The 26,717-nt window shown below is 36.6% G+C and overlaps 1 protein-coding gene across 7 annotated transcripts in view; it reads right to left on the bottom strand.

Moving 5' to 3' along the window:
* PPP2R5C (protein phosphatase 2 regulatory subunit B'gamma) overlaps positions 1-26,717 on the bottom strand; it is a 213,488-nt gene that overhangs the window by 84,804 nt on the left and 101,967 nt on the right. The window lies entirely within an intron of this gene.

The raw sequence follows: 26,717 nt of genomic DNA on the forward strand, positions 1-26,717 counted from the left end.
AAAATTCATCACTATAGAGCAAGTTGTTGTTTACTTTCCCTGAAGTATACATTCATTCTCTTCATGTGTTTTTCCTGTCATTGTAGATTAAGTTCAATACTTCTATATTTTGCATAATACCTAGCACATTATTGGTTATTCAAATCACAAATGAACATGGATAGTAAGTATCTTCAATAGTAGGTAACTTGGGTGGTAGTGATAATTTGAGAGAAAAAAAGGATGTAACACATTGTAGCCTGAGATGTGGAGTCAAATCAGGCAGTGTGAAGCAATGAAGAGAGAATTGGCCCTCCTGCCAGGACAAGCTATATTCTAGTCCTGCCTCTGACACATTCTGGCTATGTGACCTGGAGTAAATCACTCAGTATCTCAGTGCTCCAGAAATCTCTCTAGAAGTTTTAGAAAGGTTGCACATATGCATTTGGGATCATTTGATATGCCTTAATTAAACAGTCTATGTGCCAGGTACTATGTTAAGCACTGAAGGGTAAAGAGACAAAAATTATACAGTACTTATCCTAATGGAGCTTATATCCTATTGGTGGAGACAACTATACTAAAGTATATACAATTTTCTTTTCTTGGAGCAGGACATTTAGTTCATTGAAGAAACTCTTTCTGAGGAAATTCTCTCCACCAATGCTGATTTGCACATAAGGAATATATACAAAATAAATACACAGCAGTTTTTTCACAGGAAGGCACTAAAAACTCTGTGTGTGTGTGCATGTGTATGTGCGTGTGGAAGCAGGAGAGTCTCCATATGTAAATTGGAGCTTTAGCTTAGTCTTAAAGTTAAGAAAAGATTGTAAGAGGCATAAGTGAGAGAGAAGTGTGCTTGCTCCTGGCATAGGGGACAGCAAGATCAGAAATGGAGTGTCGCCGTAGCTTCTAAAATCTTAATTGGTAGATTTCTAACTGATGCTGCCACAGGGCTAGCCCAACCCTTGCATTTTACAGATATGGAGATTGGGGCCCAGAGAGAAGTGACTTGCACAAGGTTATATAAGGCAGTTAAGAGCAGAACTGAATTGAATTCATGTCTAGTCTGATTCCATATCCAGGTCTCTTTTAACTCTACCAAACCGCCCTCAAGATAAAACTGGAACTGCTTATCCTGGATTCAAAAATCTCCCATAATCTGGATTCAACCTATTACCTTTCCAGTTTTACTTCACACTATCCCCATCACCAAATTACAGAATCTCAGATTTAGAAGGAACCTCCAACCACCTTCTTCTGCCCACATAGGAACAGGTACGCCCTTTACAACATACCTGACAAGTGGTCGTCTAGCCTTAGCCTGCAGGCACCACCAGTCTTCCTGTTTCCAAGGTTCATTATCCTCAATTCCTCATTTTCCCTCACTCAAGAACCCAAGTTGCCAAATCATGTTGTTCTCATCTCCACACAACTGCCACCTTAGTTCAGACCCTTATCATTTCTTACCTAGATTATTTCAAGCAACTCCAGACTGGTCTTCTTGCTTTAAGCCTCTCATTTCTCCAGCCCAACCAACACACTATGGCAGATGTGATTTCTCTTAAATATGTTATTTATAGGATTCTCCTAATCAATCAACTCTAATAACTTCCTATTGCAGGGGTGGGGAACCTAAGGGCCTTGAGGCTGTAGGTTCCTCACTCCTGCCCTACTGCCCCTAGGAAAAAATGTAAACTTTTCTGTTTAGATTTCAAAACCCTCCATGAACTAACCCAAACCTGTCTTCCCCTCCCCTTAACCTTTATACTATGTAATTAAGCAATCCAGTCACCTCTTGTTTGTTACAAAGGAATGAAATTCCATCTCTGCTGTTGCACTGTTTCCTATGCTTGCAACGCAGTCCCTCCTGACTTTTGTCCCACATTATTCCATAAATATATGTATTTGTCTTTTCCATTAGAATTTTATTTTCTTACATGGAGGGATGGTTTCATTTGCTGTATTTGTATCCTTAGCAAGGAAATTGGCATGTAATAACTAGCATTTACATAGAACTTTAAAATTTATAAAGCACATTACAATTATTACCTTATTTGATCCTTACAACAACCCTGAGGTAGGTGCCATTATTATTTCCACTTAAAGATAAGAAAACTGAGGCAGACAGAGATTAAGTGATTTGCCCAGAATGACATAGCTAGTAAATGTCTGAGGTGGGATTCGAACTCAGGTCTACCTGATTCAAGGTCCAGCACTCTATCCATTGTGTCATATTTGCCTATTGATTGTTTACTAATTGTCTGTGAACTTTTGGTTCTGGGAAATCCTCTGTCTCAAAGGGGTAGTATGATACAGTAGATGGCTCGTTGGACTTAAGAGCATGTGAGCTCAAATTCCAACTCAAGACACTTAGTAGCTTTGTGACTCTGGGCAAGTCAAAATCTTGCTAAGCTCCAGTTTTCCCATTTGGAAAAATGAGGATTATAACAGTATTTATTTCACAGAACTGTTGTGAGGATCAAATCAGAATATATGCATACTCTGTTATAAACCTTAAAATACAATACAGATTGGAGCTATTATTATCAGCTTTTAAGGCAGCTGATTAATACTAATTGTTAGTCATGGGCAACATGGGCAATACCCAAAGGCCATGTATTGATTTTGTTGAACTTTAAACAAAACTCAATAAAAAAAAAGCTGAACTCATTGGACTAAAAGTTAATGTTCTTAACATGGGATCCTTGGACTCATTTTGTTGTGTACTTCAATATAATTTGTTTCCTTTAATTCCATGTATTTTATGTATTTAAAACAGTGTTCTTGAGAAGGGTCCAAGCTTCACCAGACTGCTAAAAAACTCTTGGCTTAGAGCTTGTCCATTCTTTTCTTTATTTTGAAAATTGGGACATGTACCACTATTGTAGTATTTTCCCAGTTCACCATTTCCCAAACATCACTGACTGGCTTAGGAATCACACCTGTTAATTCTTTCAGTAACCTGGGATATATTTCGAGTAACTTGAGCTCAAAAGCACCAAGGCTGCTCTTTCATTATCTTCTTATTCTGGACAACAACTCCCTATTAGCCATATTTGCTCTAGCCTTTCCAGAGTAAAAGCTCTTATTCTTGGCAGAGAAAGCACAATTAACTTAAGAGTTGAACAGCTCTGTCTCCTCTCAGTCATTAAGTATCATTTATTTCATGCCCCCCAGATCAGTGCTCCTATCCCTTCTTTTATTCTCCTCTTTTGCCTTACATAGCTAAACAAATTAAACAAAACCACCAGATTCTGATCTCATGACCATGGTCTTTAGTCCTTTTGCCTTGGTCATCCTTCCTCCAGATGTACTCAGATTTCTTAATATTCTCCTTAAAACATGACACCCTAAATATTTTCTTTACCATGATTCATTTATTTTACTGTGCCTGTTCCCCCCTCTCCTGCAAAAAAAAATTGGGGTACTGCTGTTAAAATTATAACCGATGAACAAAATATGAGTTGTCACATATGTCAGAATATTTTAATCTATTATTTTGATGCAAAGAACACTGATTGCAAAGGAATCAAAGGGCCAAAAGGAAAAGACTGGCAATATAATAATCAGCTTTATTCTGTAAGTAAAAATCGTCACCCAGTACAATAATCCATTTTTCCCCCAAACTGTAAATGCCTAACTTGTCTTGTTGGCATTTTCATTTTAGAAGGCAAAGGAAACAACAGGGTCACAGGTGCATAGATCTAAAGCTGGAAGGGACATTAAAGATTATTTAGTTTAACCACCTCAATTTAGAAATGAGGGAACTGAGGGCCACAGAGGGGAAGTGACTTTCCTAAGGGCACGCTGATAAGAGCTATCTTGTTTAATCTTTGTTACAAGGGAAGGCTTGGTGAGCAGAAGGAGGTTGGAAACAGAGAAGGTATACTTAGAAATAACTGTGATTTTCCAGATGCTATAGATGCCTTTTCTCATTGCTGAGACTCCTGGTTTCATTCTTTTTCACTACTGCCTGAGCTACAGTTTTGATACAAAAATACATAAAATTCTGACAAATTATTGACTGTTTATTATGTAAGCACTTCAGGAGATACAAAAGAAATATAAAGCATGGGTCTTGCTATCCAGCCACTTTTGATCTTTTTAGGGCAGACAGAATGATGTGCGAAAAACAAAGAATTCAAATAAGTTCAGGAATTAAATTGTGTAATGGATTATTGATGCCATGGAGAAGGTTATGTTCGGCAGTAGTCAGAGAAAGTATGCGAGGATCACATGACTGTTACTAACCCTTGGCAGCCTCCTAGTCCTAATGTCTTCAATAAATCCCTCCTTTTGTACAGACTGGGTTCGTAACGACTTTGGATTTACTTTTGACCAACAGGGAGAAATGGCTGGTGAATAACAACAATAATTTTTAAAAGACCCATATTTGAACAGTACTTTGCCATTAACAAAATATTTTTATGGTTGACATTTACATAGCACTTTATAGTTTACAAAGCGCTTTATGTGAACAAATCTGGCCAAAAGTAATGAAATATTAATATGCCACAAGAAATGAGGAATATAAAGAATTCAGAGAAAGTTGAAAAGACTGGTATAAATGAATGCAGAGAAAAATTAGGAAAACAATTTATATAATGACTACAATAATGTAAAGGAAAACAAAAATCTTCACAATACCAATCAATTTATTGATCAATTATAATTTTACAGATATGATGGTAAGATTTCGTCCCCCTCCCCAAAAGAGATAGGTGACTGTGATAAAGAACAAGGCATACATTTTCAGACATGGACAATGTGCTGACTTTTTTTTCCCTTGACTGTACAGAGGTTTTAGTGGTGGTAGTGAATCATTGGAAAGTAACAATGATACTGAACAAAAAAGGAAAGAGCATCAATAAAACATTTCTAAGTGTTTTATGCTTACTTCTTCATATAAGTATCATGGTAATCTTATCAGGTAGGTGTGTGTATAACAGGTATTATTTCCATTTTACAGAGAGAGAAAATGAGGCTGCTAGGATTTAGTAGCTTGTCCAAAGACAAAGTTACTAAAAGTGGAAACATGATTTGAAACCAGGTTTTCTACATCTATACATCCAGTTATTTCCACTTCATCAGAAGAAACAAATGAACTTTGAGAGAAAGCGTCCACGTCATCTTAGAATTTATAAAACAAAGAGAATGTTGGCACAGTTGGAGAAATATTGATAGAATTTAGGAAATTCCATTTTCAAAAAGTCTGTAGGAATGATAGAATGACAAGCATAATCTTATAGCTAAAGACAAGAAGAGGGGAACACTACTCAAGGTAAGCTTTAAAAAACAAAATTCTGATAATAGGATTGAATGATCTAGATGAGAAAGATAAAGGTCAGATCTAAAGAGACTTTGTACTGAACTTTTAGACAAATTTAGAATTTAAAAGGATTTATTAAAATAATTGAAAAATGTATAAGTCATTCAAAAACCTCAAACAATTATTAAGTATCTACATGCAGATCACTATACAAAAGGTGAAAGATGGAAACATAATTAAGGATAAATACAAGAGAGTGGTTAAAAGGGCTCCTTTGAAAGATGCTAAGGACAAGAGCTTATAAACATAAATTTGGAGCTAGAAGAACAAAGAAAGGATAGGCCTAATGTTTAGAGATAGATGAGAATGTTAGCTAAAGACTACAAAACTATTTAATTCAATTTTTCTTCACCATCTAGTAGGTTAAAACACAGTTACAAAGGAACTTAAGCCCAAGATGGTTAACATTGTAAAGTACCATGGTGCTTTATATGAGTTCAAGTTTCCTGACCCAGAAGAATTCTATCTTAAGGTACTTAGAGAACATGTTTTTCATAAAAGGAGAGAAAGGGGCTAAGAACAGACCTACAAATTTCTGAAAAGTTGTAGACCAAATTAGTAAAAGGCTGGTTTATCAAGAGAAATAATATATGCAATATATGCAAGGCACTTTGCAAATATTAAAGTGCTATAGAGCTGTTCCCTATCTTGGAGTAATAACCTCTTCTAATGCTTCATTATAACACAAAGGCGTTTGACTCTGAGTTCCCAAAGGCCTTGAGCCCATCAATGTGTCATCTAAGGAATGGCCTAGCTATATCCGGAAGGGCTCATCATTAGAAGTCTGGCCATCAGGTAACATTTTTTTTTTAAACCACAGCAACTCAATGACAGGTTATTCACTCAAAGGTTGTGATCTCTGTTGGGGGTGAAGTAGAGTAACAGCAACATCTTATTAAAGTCACAGGTCCTCTACTGTAAGCCATTTAGGGAAATGGTGGTTCACTTTGGTTGAACAAACATTTTTTTGAGCATGCATAATGCACAAGACTTTGTTCCCTTCCTTTAGTGACTAGTATAAGGATTCATTAAGACACAGTCCTCATTCTCAAGAATTTACATTAGGAGGACAAAAAGTATTCATATACAATTGCAGGACAAATATGAATACGAAAATATAGTAGCGTTTAAAAAAAAAGTTTAAAGGAGGAGACATTAGGAAAGGATTCAGGAGAGGTAGTTTTGCCTGACTTTTAATAATGGAAAGGAATTACAGTTGGGGTGGTGGTTGTTTGGTAGAAGTGACTGCTGTGTTAAAAACAAAATACCTCAAACTAAGAAAAAGAAATAAATGATTGCTTTCTCAGAACATTCAACAGTACTACCCACAGGCTACAGGACAAAGTTGAAATTCCTTGGCCTAGAATTTGAAGACAACCTCCCTCTCTAAACTGGCACCAATTCAGATTTCTACCTTTATCTTTTTTGACTTCCTTAATGCAAATTCTCTATCCCAACTGGAAGTCACCTTTCTCATACCACATCTTATATGTTTTTAATTCCCTAACTTTGCTCACATTGCTACCTCCTCCTGGCTACATGGAAGATTCTTCCGTTGCTTTTTTCTTCTTTTCCAAATCCTACATATAATTCAAAGCCCACTTGAGGTGATCTCTTTTAACATCTTCACTGCTGATCCCAGTTAGAAACACATTATCCTTTCCTGTACAATAGTGCAGATGTTCATAAATGAACCTGAGCCACCAAAAAGAAATGAACATATGTTTTGCATAATTTATTTAAGGAGGCAAAGAAGCATATATTTCAGAAAGATTTCTGACAAAAAGGCTAAATGAAAAAGTTTTCCACCTCCAGAAAATTTGATTCTTGATTCTGAATGGACATGGTTTTACTTAACTATTATAACATGTGCAATAACAAGCTTTTTAGAGCTAGTTTTTATATTGCACTTGGCTAATATGTAATGTTCTTTTTCTTGTTTTATAACTAAATACCCAAGGAATAAAACAGAAAAAAATGTGACAAGATGAAGCAGTTTATAAATATTTCTACCTCCTTTATTAGCATGCATTAGCTTTTATTTCCTACTCGATACTACTCTATAAAATATCAGCACTTTACTGACATGTAGCTTCACACTACTGATAACACAAATATGTGTACCAAATAAAAAGCCCAATAACTAATCCAAGAACTTTGTTTGATACTGTCGATTGCAATCTAGTCTAGTATTTGACATTCCCAGCTGCCTGACTCATAAGTAATAAACTACTACATTGGAGTTGACTCAAACCATGCAATTACCACTTGGAAACTGAATACTATAAAAAATAAACATTTAGTAGATTTTTTTCATTTATTCCCTCTGTAAGAGTAGCTTATTTAAATTTTAAACAGACTGTTGAGATCATAGGATCATAGATTTAGAGTTGGAAAGGATCTTCTTGTTCCAGAACAGATTAATCAGCATTCTTAATACCAATAGGAAGGTATTAAATAAACATGACACAATATGAAAGAAAACTCACTTGTAGATCATCACTGTTGCTAAAAGGTCACTGACAACATAAGTTCTTTAACTAGAAAGCAGTTCAAAATGACTGCTGCTCATGAAAAGCAGTAACTTTGACAAAAGAGAAAATTAAAACTTTATACTAGAAATAAATTAAATCTGAAGTTATTTGTCCAGAACATACTAGTCTCAACTACTTCTATTTTTATTTATTTTTTCTTACAGAGCTATGATATCCTACTCCAAAAACGTTCAGACCTTGGGAAAGTTGTCAGTTTTTCTAATTCAATTAAATCTTAGGGCTACCAATTAACAAATAAGTACTTAAGTATGTATAAAGTCACTGTACAATACAATATTAATCAATATCCTCTTGAAAATAACAGAAATATATCAATCAGGAGCTATACTAGACAGTGGTTATCAATACTTCCAGATTAACTCAGGGTTAAAGAAAAGGTACTTTGGTTATTAACTTCTATTGAAAATTTTTTAAAAATATGAATACATCTTTCTCAAGTGTTTTCCTGGTTGACCTAAATGACTTTATCCATTCAAAGTTACTGTCCATCAAATTACCACATGAGACAGTCAACCAGGGTAGGAATCAGAAAACCTCACTGGGTTCCAGTTCTGACTCTCCATTAACTCACTGGAGCTGTGTGATAGCAGCCAATTCATTTGACTTCTCTTGAATTTAGAAAATGGGAGGCTTGCACTAGATGATATCTAGAAAGTGACTTCTATAGCTAGTAATATAGGCAGTTTGATGTAGTAGAAAGAACACTGGACTTAGAATCAGAATCCCTGGATTCTACCATTGTGTGACCATAGGAAAATCCTTCATTTTCTCTGGGTTTCAGGTTCTTACTCTGCAAAATGATACCACCGTAGGAGTTCTTCGCAAACTGTAAACTACTACGTAAATGTGGAGCACCATAACGTTGTCCTCTGGCAACATAATACTAATATCTGATTATTCCAAAGACGAATTTTAAAAATACAAGGGACAGAACAGAGATGAGGTAGGAGGGGGGGAAAGAAACATTTAGATAGAACCTATGTGTCAGGCACTGTGTTAGCTGCTTTACAAATATTATCTCATTTGATCTTCATAAAAACCTATGAGATAGGTGGTTTTATCATCACCATTTTACAACTGAGAAACTGGAGACAAACAGGTTAAAATGACTTGCCCAGAGTCACACAGCTAATAAGTGTCTGCAGCTGGATTTGAACTTGGATTTTCCTGACTCCAGGTCCAGCCACACTTCATAAGTATCAAATAAAATCCAAATTAATGCTCATTCTAAGCAATATAATATAAAAAGAATCACATATTTATAATTAAATGTCCTTGTATAATGACATTTTATTTAAATGCCATACAGGAATGCTATCAATATAATGTGCCATCAACATAATGTTCCATTAATGTGAACCCTGGAAATAATGGTAGGGACATGGAATATGCTGGTGAATGAAGAAAAAAGTAAGTGAATTCAACTTTCTGGAAATATATGGAACTTAGTAGATATTGCCAGAAGAGGGAGTGATTTCCGCATTCTAACTTATCCACAATCTTCATCCAACTACATAGGCAAATTTGCCATTTCCTTTACATCCTATAACGGCAGAGTTTAAGCTCAGTCTCTGGGAGCTACTCTGGGAAAAAACAAATCTAGTGATAAGGACACTGGATTTGGAGCTAAAATCTATCAGTTCTAAAATCCTTTCTCACTTCATTTCACAAATGACTATCTCGGTCTTCAGTTCTATGTTATCATGCCTCTAATATTTCTTTACTATTAACTGAACCTGAGCTTCAAAGTAGTTCCTTTTAGTCTTTGTTCCATCTCCATTCAGACATAATTTTCAAATGAAAAAGAAATATGAGGCAGGTGATCTGATCTTCTGGAAAATGTTTCCTAACATCTTTATTAATAGCAAAATCTACCCTACCCAACAGCCTGTAACTTTAAATGCATGTTCTAGGGACATACTGGTGCTCTTTTAACTGACAAAGGGATTGGCAATGTTTGTAGAATTATACTGCTACCAATTTTAATAAATGTGGCTGTTTATCTACTTGTATCAGTAGACTCTATGCAAGAAATAAATTCAGTGGCAACAAAAATATCCCATTCAAATCCACCTTGAGCTAAGTGGTTATTCTGCTTTGAGTCAAAAAGCTTTTGGCATTTGGGCTTGAGTTAAAGTCCTACCCCGGTCATTCAACTACTTAGCACATTCGACTTCAGTTTTTTCCACAATGAGGTGGGAACAAACTTGCATTGCCTACCTAAAAGGGTTGTTGTGAAGAAAGTCTTTTGCAAATCACAATAGAACTACATAAAAATAAGTCAATATTATCATTAATATACTTAAAAAGCAATACATTATAGTAGCAATACGTTTCCATAACAAGCTTTAACTTGTTATGGAAAGACTTTGGCACTATCATTTACTGAATTCTATGGTTATGGGCTATTATTTAACTTCTCTGAACCTATTTTCTCATCTGTAAAATGGAGATATCATTTGTACTATCTGCTCAGAGGAACTACAATTCAGTGGATAGAAAATCAGCCATGGTGTCAGAAAGACTTGAGTTCAAGACCAGCCCCTGCCACATTCTGGTTAGCTGTCTCTGGGCAAGTTACTTGGCTTCTCAATTCCCCAGGCAATTTTCTAAGACTAAGTTGCAAAGCAAAAGCCAATCTGAATTGGTAAAAAAAAAAAGCTATTAGGAGTTCCCTATACTAAGGAATTCACAGGTCTGGCAAAAGCAAATAAAAAACCTCTACCTATCTCAAGGTTATTGTGAAGGTCGGAGACACCTAGGTATACAATGGATAGAGTAGAGGCCTTTGGAGTCAAGAAGACTTGAATTCAAATCCAATCATAGAAACATAATGGCTGTCTAAGCCTGGGCACTTCACATAATCTACCTGCCTGTTTCCTTATCTGTAAAAATGGGAAAAATAGTACCTATCTCTCAGGGTTGTTATAAGAATATTTTATTTGTATTTACTTGCATCTGTCTTTATATTTTATTTGTAAAGCACTCTATAGACATTAAAATGCCATAAAAATGCTAGTTTTATTATTATTATTCTGTCAAGTTATAAAGTTGGTCCTTTGCTCAAGACCTACTCCAATGATTTACTTATGGCAAGGAGGTGACCCTGAGATTCCAAAGGCTATACTAATACAACACAATTTTCCTCCAGATCCTCCTGATCAGTCAGTCAATAACAAACACTTACTAAGCTCATACTACGCATCAGCTACTTGGCTGGGGATATAAGCACAATCAAAAGTTCTTTGAGGAGCTTACGATGTATCAGAGGAAGATATAGAGAGACAGATACAAAAGAGACATAAAGCAATGTGGGTAAGACTAAGAGAGGAGAGATGAGGAAAGGCTTCATGAAGAAGGTTAATATAAGCCTTGAAGGAAGATGGGAATACTCAAAGGCAGAGGTAGAAAGAAAGCAGACAGCAGGCAGGCAAGAATAGAGGATGAAGCTAAAGTGCTTTGAATCACATAATACATTAGTGAGATGCAAGATAATGTTCTCTGCTAAAAGGCTTCTGTGAATAGAGAGAAAAGGTTTGGGGCACAATTTTCAGAGAGTGTAGTAAGGGGCCAATAGAGAAGAAGGGTAAAGAGGTCAGTATGAAGTAGCAAGCACAGTTACAGGTGGAGCAGCACCAGGGTAGGAGAGGATGAATTCAGGCTTCCCATTGCAACACATCAAAGTGAGAAGACAAGGTGAAGATGAATTGATTAATGATAGGACTGAGGATTTGGGGTCTAGTGCAGGAGTGATGGATGGCCTGGGAAAGTGGTGATTCCTTTTTCCTCAGAGCTCATTCTTCATGACTGATGTGTAGCTTGTGACACTACTGACCTCTCCTGGATGGATATTCTCTTACTTCATGCCTGAATTTTCCCTTGGTTCTCTCCCTGTTTGCCAAGTCTTTCTTGGTCTCCTTAGATGGACCATTATCCAGGGGAATCCTCTAAGCCTGGGCTCTCTGCCCTCTAGAATCTTTCTCTTGGTGATAACATCAGCAATTATCTCAGAATCTAGATGATCCTTAAATCTAAATATCTAGTCCTTATCTCTTTCTCTCAAACTCCACTATGAAATTATCAACTATTTGTTAGAAATATTTATGCATACCTCCTCCAAAATTCCCTGTCTTGCACCACTATTCTTTTAGTACACAAGTTTACAACCTCTTTCAATCTCCTTTGACTCTGCAACCCACTCCCAAAATCTAATCAACTGTCAAATCTTATCAATCCTACCTCCACATCTCTAACATCTCTCCCCTTCTGTCTACTCATATGGTGGCTGACTTAGTTGAGGCTAACCTAGTCCACTTTATAAGCCAACTATTTAGTCTCCCTGCTCCATCTTCTCTTTCTCTGGCAGTACACAGAGTGCTGAGCTTGGAGTCAGGAAGACATGACTTCAAATCTAGCCTCAGATACTTCCTTTGTGACTTTATGTAAGTTACCTGATCTGTTTGACTCAGTTTTCTCAATTGTAAAATGGGGATAACAACCACACCTACTGTGCATGATTATTATGAGGATCAAAAGGGATGATATTTGTAAAGCACTTAGTAGGTGTTATATAAAGGTTTATTCTCTTCCCTCACCGTACCTCTTTCCTTTCCATTCTTTACTCAGCTACCAAAATAATCTTTGTAAAGTGTAAGTCTATATGGTTCCCTCACCTGAGAAGCATTAGTATCTCTGTATTGATCCTGGGATGAAAGGTAAACGCCTCAGATTGACATTAAAAGCTCTTTACCTGTTCAGACTGATTTCTCATTACTCCCCTTCACATCTCACTGGCAAACTCCTTGCTGTTTTGCATGCCTAGGATACAATGTACCCTCTTCCTTAAATGCTCAAAGCATGTTATCACCCCCTACCTCTGGTTGTTCCTTCTCAAATTGTCCTCATAGTACCCCAAATGACAGAGTTCTTAGAATGACACAAATGACCATTGAACAAAGAGTAGGTTCTTGAGGCATATTTTCCTATCTAATATATGGTAAAGCCCCATTTTTCAAACAGAAATATTATCTAATACAACTGTAATTCTAAGACTAGCCTGCTCCATAGTTCAATAATCTAAGGATTATTATCTAAGGATAATAAGGATTATTACCCATCCTTAGCATGTATTCTTCCTCTACTGATGGTGTTTATTGGTTGGTTGTTGTCCTTCATTTCTGAATTGGACCACTATGTTAGAGTCAAGTTACAATGTATGTGACTGGCTGATCAGACCCAATACGAGCTCAGAATGCTCTGCCACAGGTTGGGCACAAATGGACCATGTGAACATTTGGGGTAGGTTCTCTAAACTCGCACACCTCTTATTTCTTTTGAGATACTTCAATTCTACTTTGCTCATAGAGTATGGGGCCTCTGATGAGGGCATGCCATGCTGGGTGGAGCCGTGCCAGTGTCTCCCATGTTATGCAATCAATTCCAAAGTTCTTAAGAAAGATCTTGAGAGTGTCCTTCTATTGCTTTTTCTTCTATGAGTTCTCCACAAAGTAAGTCTTTTAGCTAAGTGTATGTTTGGCATGCGAACAGTCCATTGGGGCTGTGCTCTCTGCAGGAGAGTCTGAATGCTTGGCAGTTTAGTCTAAGAAAGGACCTCAGTGTCTGGTATCTCATTCTGCCAGGTGATCTTCAGAATCTTCCTCTGACAATGAAAGAGATTCAGTTTCCTGGCATGGCACTGGTAGACTACGCATGTTTTATAGGCATACAACAATGAGGTCAGCACAATGGCTTGGTAGACCTTCAATTTGGTAGTCAGTCTAATTCCTCTTCTCTCCCACACTTTCCTTCAGAGCCTCCCAAACACTGAGCTAGCTCTGGCAATGTGTGCATCAACCTCATTATCAATTTGTACATCTTTGGAAAGTGTACTGGCAAGGTAAGTGAACTTATGCACAGTATTCAAAACTTCTCCATTTGCTGTAACCAATGGTTTCACATATGGATTCTGTGGTGCTGGCTGGTGGAGCACATGTGCTTTCTTGGTGTTGTTAGGCCAAAAATGAACACAAGCAGTAGAGAATAGATTCATACTTTGTTGCATCTTAGCCTCAGATGCATTCAGTTACACTGAATGCAAAAATCATCGGTAAACAAAAAATCATGCACCAACACTCCCTTAACTTTGGTCTTGGCTTGCAGCCTTTTCAAGTTGAATAATTTACCATCAGTACAGTAGCTGACCTTGATGCCATGTTTGTCCTCATTGAAGGCCAAAACATCATTCTAAAAAGTATGGGAACAAGTACAAAGCCTTGTTTTATTCCACTGTTGACTGGGAAAGTATGAGAGCATTGTCCATTATCCAGAATCCAGTCAAGCAAGCCATCATGAAATTGATGTACAGTACTGAGATACTTCTCTGGGCAACCAAATTTTGACATGATTTTCCATAAGCCCATATGACTGACAGTATCAAAGATTCTGGTCAGAATGACAAATGTTGTATACAGACCTCTGTTTGGCTCCTGGCATTTCTCCTAGAGTTGTCGGGCAGCAAACACCATATTGACTGTTCCTCAGCCCTTTCTGAAGCCACATTGGCTCTCAGGTAGATGGCCATCTTCCAGGCGACTGCATTCTAGGCTGTCTCCAGTCATCCTAAAAGGCCAAGGTCTCCCATTGCATCCTGGGCCATCTCCAGCCATCCTGATGAATATCTGGCCACTGTACCCAGATGGCTCAGGAGAAGAAAGTGAGGCTGGTGACCTTGCACAGCCCTTCGTCACTCAAAAAAAAGTCAAGTGCAAGTCATGTCATCATTTTTCTGATGTTATGGTCCACTTGAAAAACGAAGAACAAACACAACAACAACAACAACCATCTTTCAGGTGAAGGATTAACTTAAGGGGATTCTAGCAAGAATGTTGCCAGCAATGATTAAGAGAGTCCCCCATTGCGACTTTCACAGGACAAACTATTTCCTTTACTGAAATGGGAAATGCATGTATCCCTGAACTGCTGGGGATAACCTCCTCTTGCCATATAACAAGCTAGAAAAGCTGAGAAGAAAGGTGTCAAACATATAAAATAACAAAAATAAAATAATGTATTTTAAATAAACAGAGCCTGATTGCAATAAAATGATTACAAAAAGAACTATAATCTCCTCTAAAGATTTTTTTTTTCCCTAAAAAATAACTAAGCTTATATATTTAGCCTTGTGGTTAAGTTTATAGCTGACTACAACTTTAGGTGAGGGTTGGATCATAAATTTGGAGCTTGAAACGGACCAGAGGCTATCTAATCCAACCCCCTAATTTTATGGCTGAGGTTTCTCTAGAGACCCTAAGTGATTTGCCCAAGGTTAAACAGCAAATAAATGAAAGAAGTGGGATTTGAACCAGGGTATTTCTCACTCCAAATCCAATGATCTTTCTATTTAAACATGCTGCCTCTCCTAAGAAGATAAACTGGAAGAGTTTTTTTTTTTTAAATCTATTTGGGCTGATATAATTATGAACAAAGTGTCCAGTATAGATAAATTATAGATCTAGACCTAAAGATCTTTTATTGTCATGTTTCCAAGACCAATTTTATGTGAATTTGTGTTTGCTTTAAAAAATAAATATATATGTGTATGTACATATGCACATACACACACATACACACACATGCATCTTTACTTTAAAACATTTATTGAACAGGTAATATGCATAAAATCCAGCACCTTGATTCTACAGTTTAGTAAACCAGGATTTTGCCAGTTTTGAATCTTCCCTTCCTCCAATAACAAGATTCCAACTGCTCTATGCTTAAATATATGATCTCTGAGACTTGAAAACCTCAACCCCATGAAGTCAATCTCAACATAATAAGTCTGTCTGTACTTGCTTAAGTCAAACTGAGATAGACTTAGTACTCTGATGGGTTCATAGTTAAAAGCCTTCTCACCTCAATCCTTTTGATACAGACTGACTTCTATGACATGAAGAGGCATCCAAGTGGGAAACAGGTAGCATGAGGGATAAAAAAGGTGTTTATGTCACATGAAAATATAACCTACATCATTAGGAATCAGTTTTCTAAGGGCTTTTTTGCTACAACAGCCATAAGGGTACCACAGTTCCAGTCACTTCCCACCAGGTTCCCTGTTTGGTTTAGTCTCCACCATTCCCCTTCACCCCTTAAGCTCATTACCAGGCATTCATCTCATCATCACTGGAAACTGGTATCTCATCACTTGTCTCTGCTCCTCTATCAAAGAAGGAACAAAAAAATTCCTCCTGAAGACTCCTTGTAAACATAGCTCAGAAAGGACAGACAACTTTATATTTCCCATAGGCTACTGCAGTTTGGTTTTCACTCTACCAACATAATGCCCCTAGGTCAAGTACTCTTTGGCCTTCTGCCTAGTGGGTAGTCTTCTCCCATTAGATAACAAGCTCCCTGAAGGCAGGGACTAGTTTTCTTTTTCTTATTTGTATCCTCAGGGCTTAGTACAGTGTCTGACACACAGTACGAGTAAAAAACTCTGTATTATATGTACTATACTGTACTGTATTACACTGTATCTTAAGGGAGATTTAAACTAATCCTGGTCACTTCTGGAGAACAATTCAGTATTGGTTTGATAATTTAAGCATATATGTGTGTGTATGTATATGTATTATATATATATATATATATAAATAAATATATATGTATTGACATTGCTTTTTCAATTTTGGTATCTTTGTTCATAGCACTCAGAACTAAAAGTTTCCTTGGATCATTTAGTCCAACCTTCTAATTATGATATGAAGAAACTAAGGCTAAAATAGAGATGAAAGAAAGTGACCACTAAGGTAGTAAGTGGCAAACTTACTATCAGAATGTGGGTGCTCTGACTCCCAGTTCAGTTACAATACTTTGATTTTCCAACACAGTTATACGCATCTATCAAGTGAGGTTTCTTTTCCAAAGATAAAGAACTACTCATAATCATAGCCCAGGAATATAGTTCAGAGAGATTTGCAAACTTGGTAGCAAATTAATTTTCTTTCTGAGCACCACCTTTAACATTTGGGATTATTCTTCTAGTTTTACTTCTAGTTCATACTTTACTATATCTATTGACATAGGAAGTGAACATTAATCACAGTAAGAATGTTAATGACACGTTTCCTATTTTGATTACATAAAGGGGGGGACAAAAGCTGGTCCTTTTTTATTTTGTAGGACCTTTTTCTTTTTTCCCTTCCCTCTTCCTTCCACCCTCATTTAAGTCTGTTGAAAGTAATGGTTGAAGTCCAATTCTTTGCTTCATTCACATATCTCTCACTCACTAGTTGGCCAACCCTGCAAAGGGTGGGGTGGGGTGGAGTACAACTCAGGAGGAACAGTGGGCTCTGACAAAGATAAGAGAAATGCAAGTACAGGCTAGTTTTTTGCTTCTACAAACTCTTCTATCATAGCACATAAAATTTTCAATGAAAGAATTCAAGTGAAAGGAACACTGTGCTAGTTTCTAGACAAGTTCTATCACAAGGTGATCTTGGACAAATTATAAGCTTTATGCTTGAGTTCTTTGCCTACAATATCTAGTCTTTATATCTACATGTAAGGCAACATTGCACAGTGGATAGAGAGCCAGCTTCTGTATCAAAAAGAACTAAGTTTAATTCATACTTCTAACACATACAGGCTATGTGACCCTGGGCAAGTTGCTTAACCTCTCCATGGCTCAGGTAACTCTAAGACTATATATAAGTTGCAGAAAAGTTGTTGAGCTGCATTAGTAAAGGGGTTAACAGGGGCTTCCTACATCAATGAAATCAAGTATCTTCATCCTACTCTATCTTCCCCAATATACACCTTTCTCTACAGGAAAGACTAAGGAACATGACATTCTTGTTCAGGAATCTACCAGCAACAAAAAGGCCAGCAGATAATTACAGCTGGTTCCACCCTTCTTTAGTATGCTGAAATGTACACAAAGACTTTTTTTTTTTTTTTAAAACACTTCTGGATAGTTACCATCACTTCTTAGGGCAATTAAGTTCGGTTTTCAACAGAACATTAAAAATTCCATTGTACTCATTAAAAAGTTCCTAATAAACTGGTCTCTCATTTATCCAAAGTGAAGATAAATATTGTAATAGTACCACTATCAGTTCTTCCCACATAGCAGAGCTTGTATATTATAGGAGGAAGTATGCTGAAATTTGGAATCAGAGAATGTAACTCATTTCTGCTACTTATTACCTGTAAGAACAAAGGCCAGTCTGTTCACCCCTGTTTTCTCTTTCAGTGAAACAAGTGACCAGTACTAGATGACTTAGGAGGTCCCTTCCCTGCCATTACTGGAAAAAAAAACCAACTCAGAAATTAATAGAATTCCAAAATAAGATTTCAAGCTTTTCAAATCTACAATGTTTTATGAGGGCATGTAATGGGAATTTAAATGGGAAGATCTTTCCCTTTCATTAACAGGCCCATGTGACCTGCTTAAATCACATGGAAGCCTAAGTCACATGTGGTGGGAGGAGCTTGTAGAATGGGTGGAATAGGAAGGGTGCAGTAGAACTGGGAGGAAGTTGGTGAGAGCAGTTGGAGTAGAAGACACAGGCAAGCAGACAGCTAGGCTCCTGAGTGTTTTTTTTGTGGGAAGGAGGGGGGGGACAGGGAGAAGGCTTGGAATGGCTTTATTCCCTGTAGCACTAATGTGTATTCACTTCTTGGTTACTATGATGGATTTGACTTTCTGGTGTTGGGATCTGGCTTTCTGGTATCTAAATAAATGTTCTTTCTTATGCCTTCTATATGGAGAGTCTGTTATACTTTGCCATTCAGAACTACTCTGGCATATTCATAGTCACTGTCAATGCTGTGAATATTGCCTTGGTGATACAGAGCAATGTTTGAGGTATTAATAAATTCAGATAACCCACCAATCGAGTTTATATAAATGTATGATCTTTATTGGCAGGACTCTTCTTAAGTATATATTTAAAAAGTGGCTCAAGGTCATAAAAACCCTCATATCCACCTTATCTAAAAGAGGTCTATGCCAAAGTCTCCCATGGCCAACATTACATATCGACCATGAATTAATCATGTGCTTTCATTCTGTTTCACTAACATGAATCATTTGGCCACTTTAGAGAGTTCAGGTCAAATCAACTACTTAACATGGCTTTTTTACATTCACCATTATCTCCTCTTTATATGTCTCCAAAAGATATGCTTTACTAAATTCCTTAAGGGCATGAGCTCTTACTTCACCTTTATCTCCCCACTGCCAGGCTTGGCACCTTGTACACAGTAGGCACTTGGAACAGAAAAGGACTTACTCAGTGCTAAGCACTAAATGCTTAGGTACAAACAGAAAAGTGAAACAGGCTTTGCTAACAAAGAGCTCACATTCTAATTGTGGGAAATGACATATCTAAGAAGGAATAGTGATAGGGTAGACAGAAAGTCCAATGGTCCTGAGGATTCCATGTCAGACCTCATGGCAATGCCCAGTAGGTCTAAAGGGTCAATAGTGGTAGGGTAGATTGTAATGATCAGAGGATGCTTTTCTGGTATTTCCTATCACGACTGGTTCTAAAGTCCTGCCTTGTAACCATGGTGAGGCTAGGAGGTCTGCCAAGAAGTGGGTGAAAGAAGGTGGTAGTTGTAGGGAATGTTTTTGGGGCCATCATCAGAAGCAAGGTGGCAGTGGATAAAGCACTGGACCCAGAGTCAGTCAGACTTCAGTTAAAATCTTGCCATAGAGACTAGCTATGTGATCCTGTGGAAATCATTTAGCTTGTTTGTCTTAGTGTCCCCAACGGTAAAATGAGAATAACAATAGTACCAGGGTTGTTGTGAGGATAAAATGACATACTATTTGTAGAGTGCTCTGTAAACCTTAAAGCTTTATATGAATGCTAACTATTGTTACTTTTTAGTCAAACTTCTTTTTCTTTGTGACCAAGTTCAGCGTTCCACTTCAACTTAAAATGTCAGGTGTGCTGAAATTACTTTCTAAACAACACCAGTTTTGACTATTTTATTGCAGAAGGGCATACTGGTATATGTAGCTAGAAGACAGCAAAGTAAGTAAACTATAGGAAGCCTCTGCCCCAACTCCTGGTTTAACCAGGGCTGAATGGGACTGGAGCAAAAGTGACACAAAAGTAGATAGTCACAACATAACAAGCCAACAACTGACATGTATCCACTTTAAAGTTATTATTTCCAGCTACAGAAATCAAGGAGAGCTTCATGGAAGAGGTAGCATTTAAATTTAGCTTTAAGACGGAAAAATTCTGTGATAGAACAAAATCTAAAACCCAGATGCTTCAATTTATGACTGTCATTATGCTATGAATGCTATGGTGACCTCAATTACTTAAGACTTTCCACACAAATTCATATGTATCAGAAATCCCTGTCACATCACAAGTCCTGATTTTTGGTTAGGAAACTTTGATCACTGTAACTAATGGATTGTCTTTGCTCCATAAGAGTATACAGTTTAAACTGGGGAAATAAGACATACTACAGAACAATTCCAGAGGAAAAAAAATAAACAAGCTGATAATACTGTGACAGACTTCCATACTGATACATTTCCTCAGATATGGGGCATTTTGTGGAAAGATGGAAAGGGGATTAATTAATATGCTATTACACACCACCCTCAAGAAAATCACTCCCCTACATCATTTGGTAAGCCACGCCAGTAGGAAACAAAGATAATAGAAGCAGCAAGTCTAGATAAGTGAACTGACAGTTTGATTTGAGACTGGAAATCGAGTAGGCTTCTAGATTCCATTTCAGTTTTAACTCCTCTGAAGGTAGCAGTGCTCTAATTTAATGTTTTGGGGGTAGAAGCAGCAATGTGCCAACTAGTTATAACAGGTACTACAACTTCTGTGGTAAAGGAACAGCACTTTAGCTGAATAAAGTCTCAAAAACGGATGAACAAAGACACATGCTCTTCTTCCTTTCCTTACCTTAAAAAAAAAAAGGCAAGTAAGGTGAAAAGTTTCAAACTTTAGCTTGTGCTTTCTATAATTATTGGGTTTCACTAATGCTAATTAGAAAAATGTATACAATTTTAGTTTTTCTGGCAGATTATTTATTATAAGAGATGACAACCAGGTGCATTTTATCTTAAAGAGGATTTCATTTGGTCATGTTATAATCCACATTTATATAGTGTTTTAAGGTTTATTAAATTGAAATAGGTAGTATAAATATTATTAGTCTCATTGACAAATAAAGGAAAAGTTTCAGGGAAATTTATTGACTTGCTTAGGATCACAAAATTACTAAGTTTCAGAATAATATATCAAATTCAGGTCCTTTTTTTTACTGTACCATGCTACCTCTCAATTACTTTTATTATGTTTATTAATGAAAGCTACCCTTTACAACACACAATGAAATATCTGATGCTAAATTGCCAAGGAAATAAGCTGAAGTAGACACATACTTAATTGCTTCTTTCTTAACATTACAGGACATGAAGTGGCCAACAGTGTGTTCAGCTAGGACTGTTGGCTCCTCTTGCAGGATGTTTCCACCCCCTTCTAAGATTAGTTTTATGTGATCTAAGCAGCAAGAGGAGGCCAAGCTTCCAAATGTATTCTGGTGCCATAGGTGGGGGCCAAGTGAAAATCAATAAACTGCTTGCTGACTGCCATGGGAAAGGTGCTCAGTAAAAACTATATATAGTTCATCATGACACATTGTGATACAAAGTCTAATGCTGAAGAGCAGAAGAAATATTCGCACTCAAAGAACATTTCAAATATTCAACCTGATAAACACCAAGGGCAAGCAAGGTGCTCTGCTTTTCAATCTGCTTTAGAGAGTGGAAAGAATAGTTGCCTAGGAGGCTGAAAACCAGTGGCAGCTGTCCCTCCTTATCTGGTCTAATCCCTTCATTTGATGGATTAAGAAACTGTACACACCTCCCCCCCCCCCCCCCCCCCCAGTTAAATACATCTTGTAAGATGCAAACATGGTATTCTGGCTCCAAATCTTATGACATTTCCATTATACTCCCTTTTAACCTTCTCTGAGTATTAGTCTCTTCATTTCTAAAAGAGACCATCAAGCAGGCTACTATAATAAAGAGCAAAGTGATTAAGTCCCATACCAGGGAATTGTCAGAGGAGAGAATGGAGTTTACATGAGACATCTCTCATATAAGGTCTTGGCAACAGAGTGGGTATAGGAAGTGAGAGGCTATAATAATGACAACTAATATTTATATAGCATTTACTATGTGCTGAGCATTGTGCTAAGTGTTTTACAATTATCATCTCATTTAATCCTCACACCAACAGTGGGAGGTAAGTATTCTCCCCACTTTACAGTTGAGGAAACTGAGGTAAACAGAGGTTAAGTGACTTGCTCAGGATCACACAGCTGGTTAAGTGTTTTGTGGTTGGGCTTGAACACAGGTCTTGCTGAACTCTAGGCTCAGTGCTCTATCCTCTGTACCACCTAGATAGAGAAACAGTGAAAAGCAGAGGATGACACTTGGATTTTTCATTAAACATAGCTTTATCTATATGCAAAGTTTAGAGATTAAGGTATTTGGAATTTCATTCTTTGTTCTGTTTACTTGACTGATGTACTGGTGGAGATATAAAAGTGGCCTGGAGTAGTGGAAAGAGAGTTGAAACTAGAGTCAGAAGAACTGAGTTCAAGTACTGTCTCTGGCATTCTTATTGGCCACAACCCTGGGAAAGGAACTTAACCACTCAGTGACCCAGGCAAATCTCTTAAAACCACAATGCAGAACAAATGCATATAACACATTGTTAGGGAAAGTTTCATTACCAGGAATTCTCTACATCAATGAAGAAAAAACACTTGTTGAGACTAAGTCTGTATTGAAATTATTTTTAAAAATATATTTTAAAAAGTTACTATTGATTTTTTATTAATTTTATTAATTTTTATTAATTTTTAAAATAAAACCACAAAATTCAACACTTTGGAAAAAGGAAAGCAAGAAAGCATCTTTTTCAAATGATATACACTAAATCATTCAGGTTCTAACAGTATGGAGAACTCATTTCCTTAGTGTGCTTCTGTAGCTAGTCAAAAGACTTTTAAAATTCAGAAATAAAGACATAGATGATAAACATCAATTACCTTTCTGTCCAAATAGGGTTGTTGTGAGAAAAGTGCTTTATATAGTAAAGCGCTACAAGATACATATATATTTACATATATACATACCCATTATGTATGTATACAATACACATATGCTGTATTAGAACAAATATGCTTGAAATTATACATTGAAAAATAAGTGATTATAGCTTATGGCCAAGTTTCACACAAGTTGGATTTGAGAGAAATGTGTGGCACATATTCAGACAAAGATAAAATATATTTATAGAGAGAGGTTGGGAATGGGGGGGGGGAAAGTTTTTCTTTTTTTAAAGTTTATACAGTGTCATCTTAGGGATGCTTATATTTAAAAAATGATCACATTACATTAATATTTGTAAAACTAATGTTTTCATTTTATGGAACATAGCTATTTACAATACAATAAAGTACAGGGTTTCTTTGCTAAATTAAAATAGTAAGCACACAATCAACTCTATATAAGATGTTTCTCAAATTATTTTATGCATTATACACACTTCAAGGGATTCCATGTGGCTTTACAGCTGAGAACTAAAGGTGAGGATTTGGGATTTGTAGTCTAAAGGTCAATTTTTTAGCATATACTAAGGTTAATGGAACCAGAGAATCCACTATCAAAGTAATGGCAATTCAGCTTGAGAAGATATGCATATGATCTAAAACAGTCTATGAATTAATTTGCAAAAATAGCACAGGGACTATACAATATTAAATAATACCCAAAATTAATTTTAGCACCATGAAAAGTCAAAGAGTAGAAGTTACAGGGAGGGATAGTACAGCTCAATATAATTACTAACAGAGCTATCCAAAAATGTAACTGACTGCCTCAGAAAGTTGTAAAGAAGCATCTTCTTCATTGGGATCATCCAAGTAAAGTCATTTTCCACATACAACAGACCAATGTACCAAATGAGAGTTTAGAGGTCTCTCATGATCAAGAGTCTATGGCCTTAGTTCCTCATCTGTAAAGTGAAGGGGAGAAGCTGGTTCTGATGGGGTGCTTGGGTCCATGTGCTTGGGCCCCAATTCTAAAATCACATTTCTCTTTAAAAATCATATTTCTCCCTAGCCTCAAAACACTATCCCAGGCAGTTTCTCCCCAGCCCAAGGACACAGTCTGCCCTAGCAACAATCATTATCTCCCTTCCTGCTATAGTAGCCAGCTGCACCTATAGGTCTCATTAGTTTGAACCAGCTGTGTACTGGGTCATAATAACATTTACTATTTACTGACCAATCATATGTATCCTACACTTAGATAGATGTATGTGTACTCCCTTTCCATTAGTCTTGTCTAACAAGACACTGATGAGAGAAGTCTGATTTTTCCTGGTCAGCCCTGCCTGTTGGTTGACCAAGTGATGTTTCAGGCCTAAAACCATACTTCCAGGTAGCCCCTCCTTGGGCTATTTCTCGATGAATTTTGGGTAAAATACCTGCACAGTAGATATCAAAAGTGCCTGTTCCTTTAAGAACTGACCACTCCCTAATCCCACCCCAAAACACCTAGTTAGCATATTTGGCACAAGTTTCCTATAGAACATCCTATATAAACTTTATCTATATCCCTCTAAGGTTGCAAGCTCCCTAAGAACTCTTGCCCACTCAAAAGCATAATAAATCTTTACCCTGACTTCAACAATGCTTGAGTCTGTGAATTCTTCTCCAGATGACCTGTCCCTGGTACCCTTGTCTTTGTGGGGGTCTCACACCCCCGTTCCAGCCCTCATCAGTTCCTTATGGTGCTAACATTTTATAATTTGTCTAGATAAAAGTAATCAAATTAGATTCTTACATGGATATATTTTTGAAACCATACAGCACTATATATATGTACATAACTAGATAATCCAATTTTACACTAACTGAAATGTAAAAATCAATTAACTCAAATCTTCAGCCTTGGTTTGGTTCAACTCTGGTATGGAAAAGGCATGATAGAAAGAGTGAACAAAGAAAAGAAACATATAACAAAACAGAATATCTGGATAAAAACTCAAGAGGAAGGACAGTATATCCCTTTTTGAATTCAGCTTTGGTACCAAAGGATAATCTAGTGAACACTTTTTGATGGAGAGGGTGGAAAAGGGTCAGTTGTAGTCTATTTTACTTATCCATAAGATAATAGGAAGTATGTTAGAAGTGTTTTCTAGAGAGTTTATTTTTCCTTAAATTCAATTTCAAAATTCAATATTTAGCACTGAAAAAGACTTTGGAAATTAACACCCTCAAGGAGGCTGATGATCATAAGGATTAAGGGACTTAATAAAAAATATTGCTCTGAAGCCACTAGAATTCCTGGAGTCTTTATAAAGATTAGAAAGTTGCCTCTGCTACAAATACACTGAGGATGCTTATACTTAGAAGATTCTATAACCTGTAAACTTTAGACACACAACCTTCACACATACAAATAAGAAATAGGAAAAAAAATACCATATACTAGTCATATCTCCAATATATCAAAACTGGTTAACATAGTTAAATTTTTGAGGGAAAAGTTTTAAAAAAAGTGTTTTCTCAAGTTATATGTATCAAACCTCACTTGGCTGACTAAATTTTTCTTGGTGATTATTTCACCACTGGGGAGGTAGTCTTTTAACAAGAGACTTGAAGAGACACATGCTCTTCCTTGAATGGGATTACAATACCACTAACCATCATCCAAAGGATATGTACTTTCAAGAAAGGTTTAATTGTCTAACAGAAAGAACAAGTTTATTAGAGATAAGAAACCTGGCTTAGAATCTTGATTCACAATGACTATTTTAGGTGACTTCAGGCAAGTCACTTAACCTTTCCCAGGCTCTGCCTCATCTTAAAATGGTGGTTATTATTTATGCAATCTACACGACAGGGTTATTGTGAAGATCACATGAGAATAAATGTGAAAATGCTCTGTAATATGAAATTCTATTTAAACTAAAGGAAGTGGTAATTAATTTGCATTGATAAGACACATTCTTTTGCCTGCTTCCTCTTATAACCAAAGATATAAGCATTTGCAAGATGGAAGGCCCTTACAGAAAATAAATGGGTGGTACAGAATAGTGAAATAAATTAATCTCCCAAATGGAGATGTAATTCTGGCCTCAGTACCATGCTCTAACTGGAAATGAATGGCTATAAATCACAACACCATCAACAAAAATATGGAAATTGACATATCCTTATATTTTGCCTAAAAGGGACTACATCAGCAAACTTTTTTCAAGCTCTTGATTCTGTTCCTTGTCAGAAACTGAGGACCCCAAAATAATATGCATGCTTTTTCACCAGGTAAATTCTAAAAAGTGTCTATTTTAGTTAGAGAATTAAAAAAGAATATAGACTGAGAAACAATGTAATTCCTTAGAATTGTTACCAGAAACTTTGTGATCATTGTGCCTATTCCAGACAAAGCAATGTGGGGGATAGAAAAACAAATACACTGTTCCTGTTCCCAAACGACTTATAATCTAACAAGGAAAACAAGATACAGACAAAAATAAGTAAAAGACAATGAAGAATGTGTTAAATATTGACTCTTTACCTCTCAGAGTTCAGGGGAGTTCAGAGAAAGGAAAGAATTACTTCTGGTTAAGATAAAGGAGAGTAGCATTTTTTGGGCTTTAAAGGATAGATGGTATTTCTCCACAGGCAGAGATGGGGATAGGGTTAGACAAGATATGTTCCTGGTACATTAAAATGATTATACAAGGAATAATATTAAAACAGTACTCTGCAGCACAGAAAAACAA

This window comes from Notamacropus eugenii, chromosome 1 (genome assembly GCF_028372415.1).
Source record: "Notamacropus eugenii isolate mMacEug1 chromosome 1, mMacEug1.pri_v2, whole genome shotgun sequence".
Taxonomy (NCBI): Eukaryota; Metazoa; Chordata; class Mammalia; order Diprotodontia; family Macropodidae; genus Notamacropus; species Notamacropus eugenii.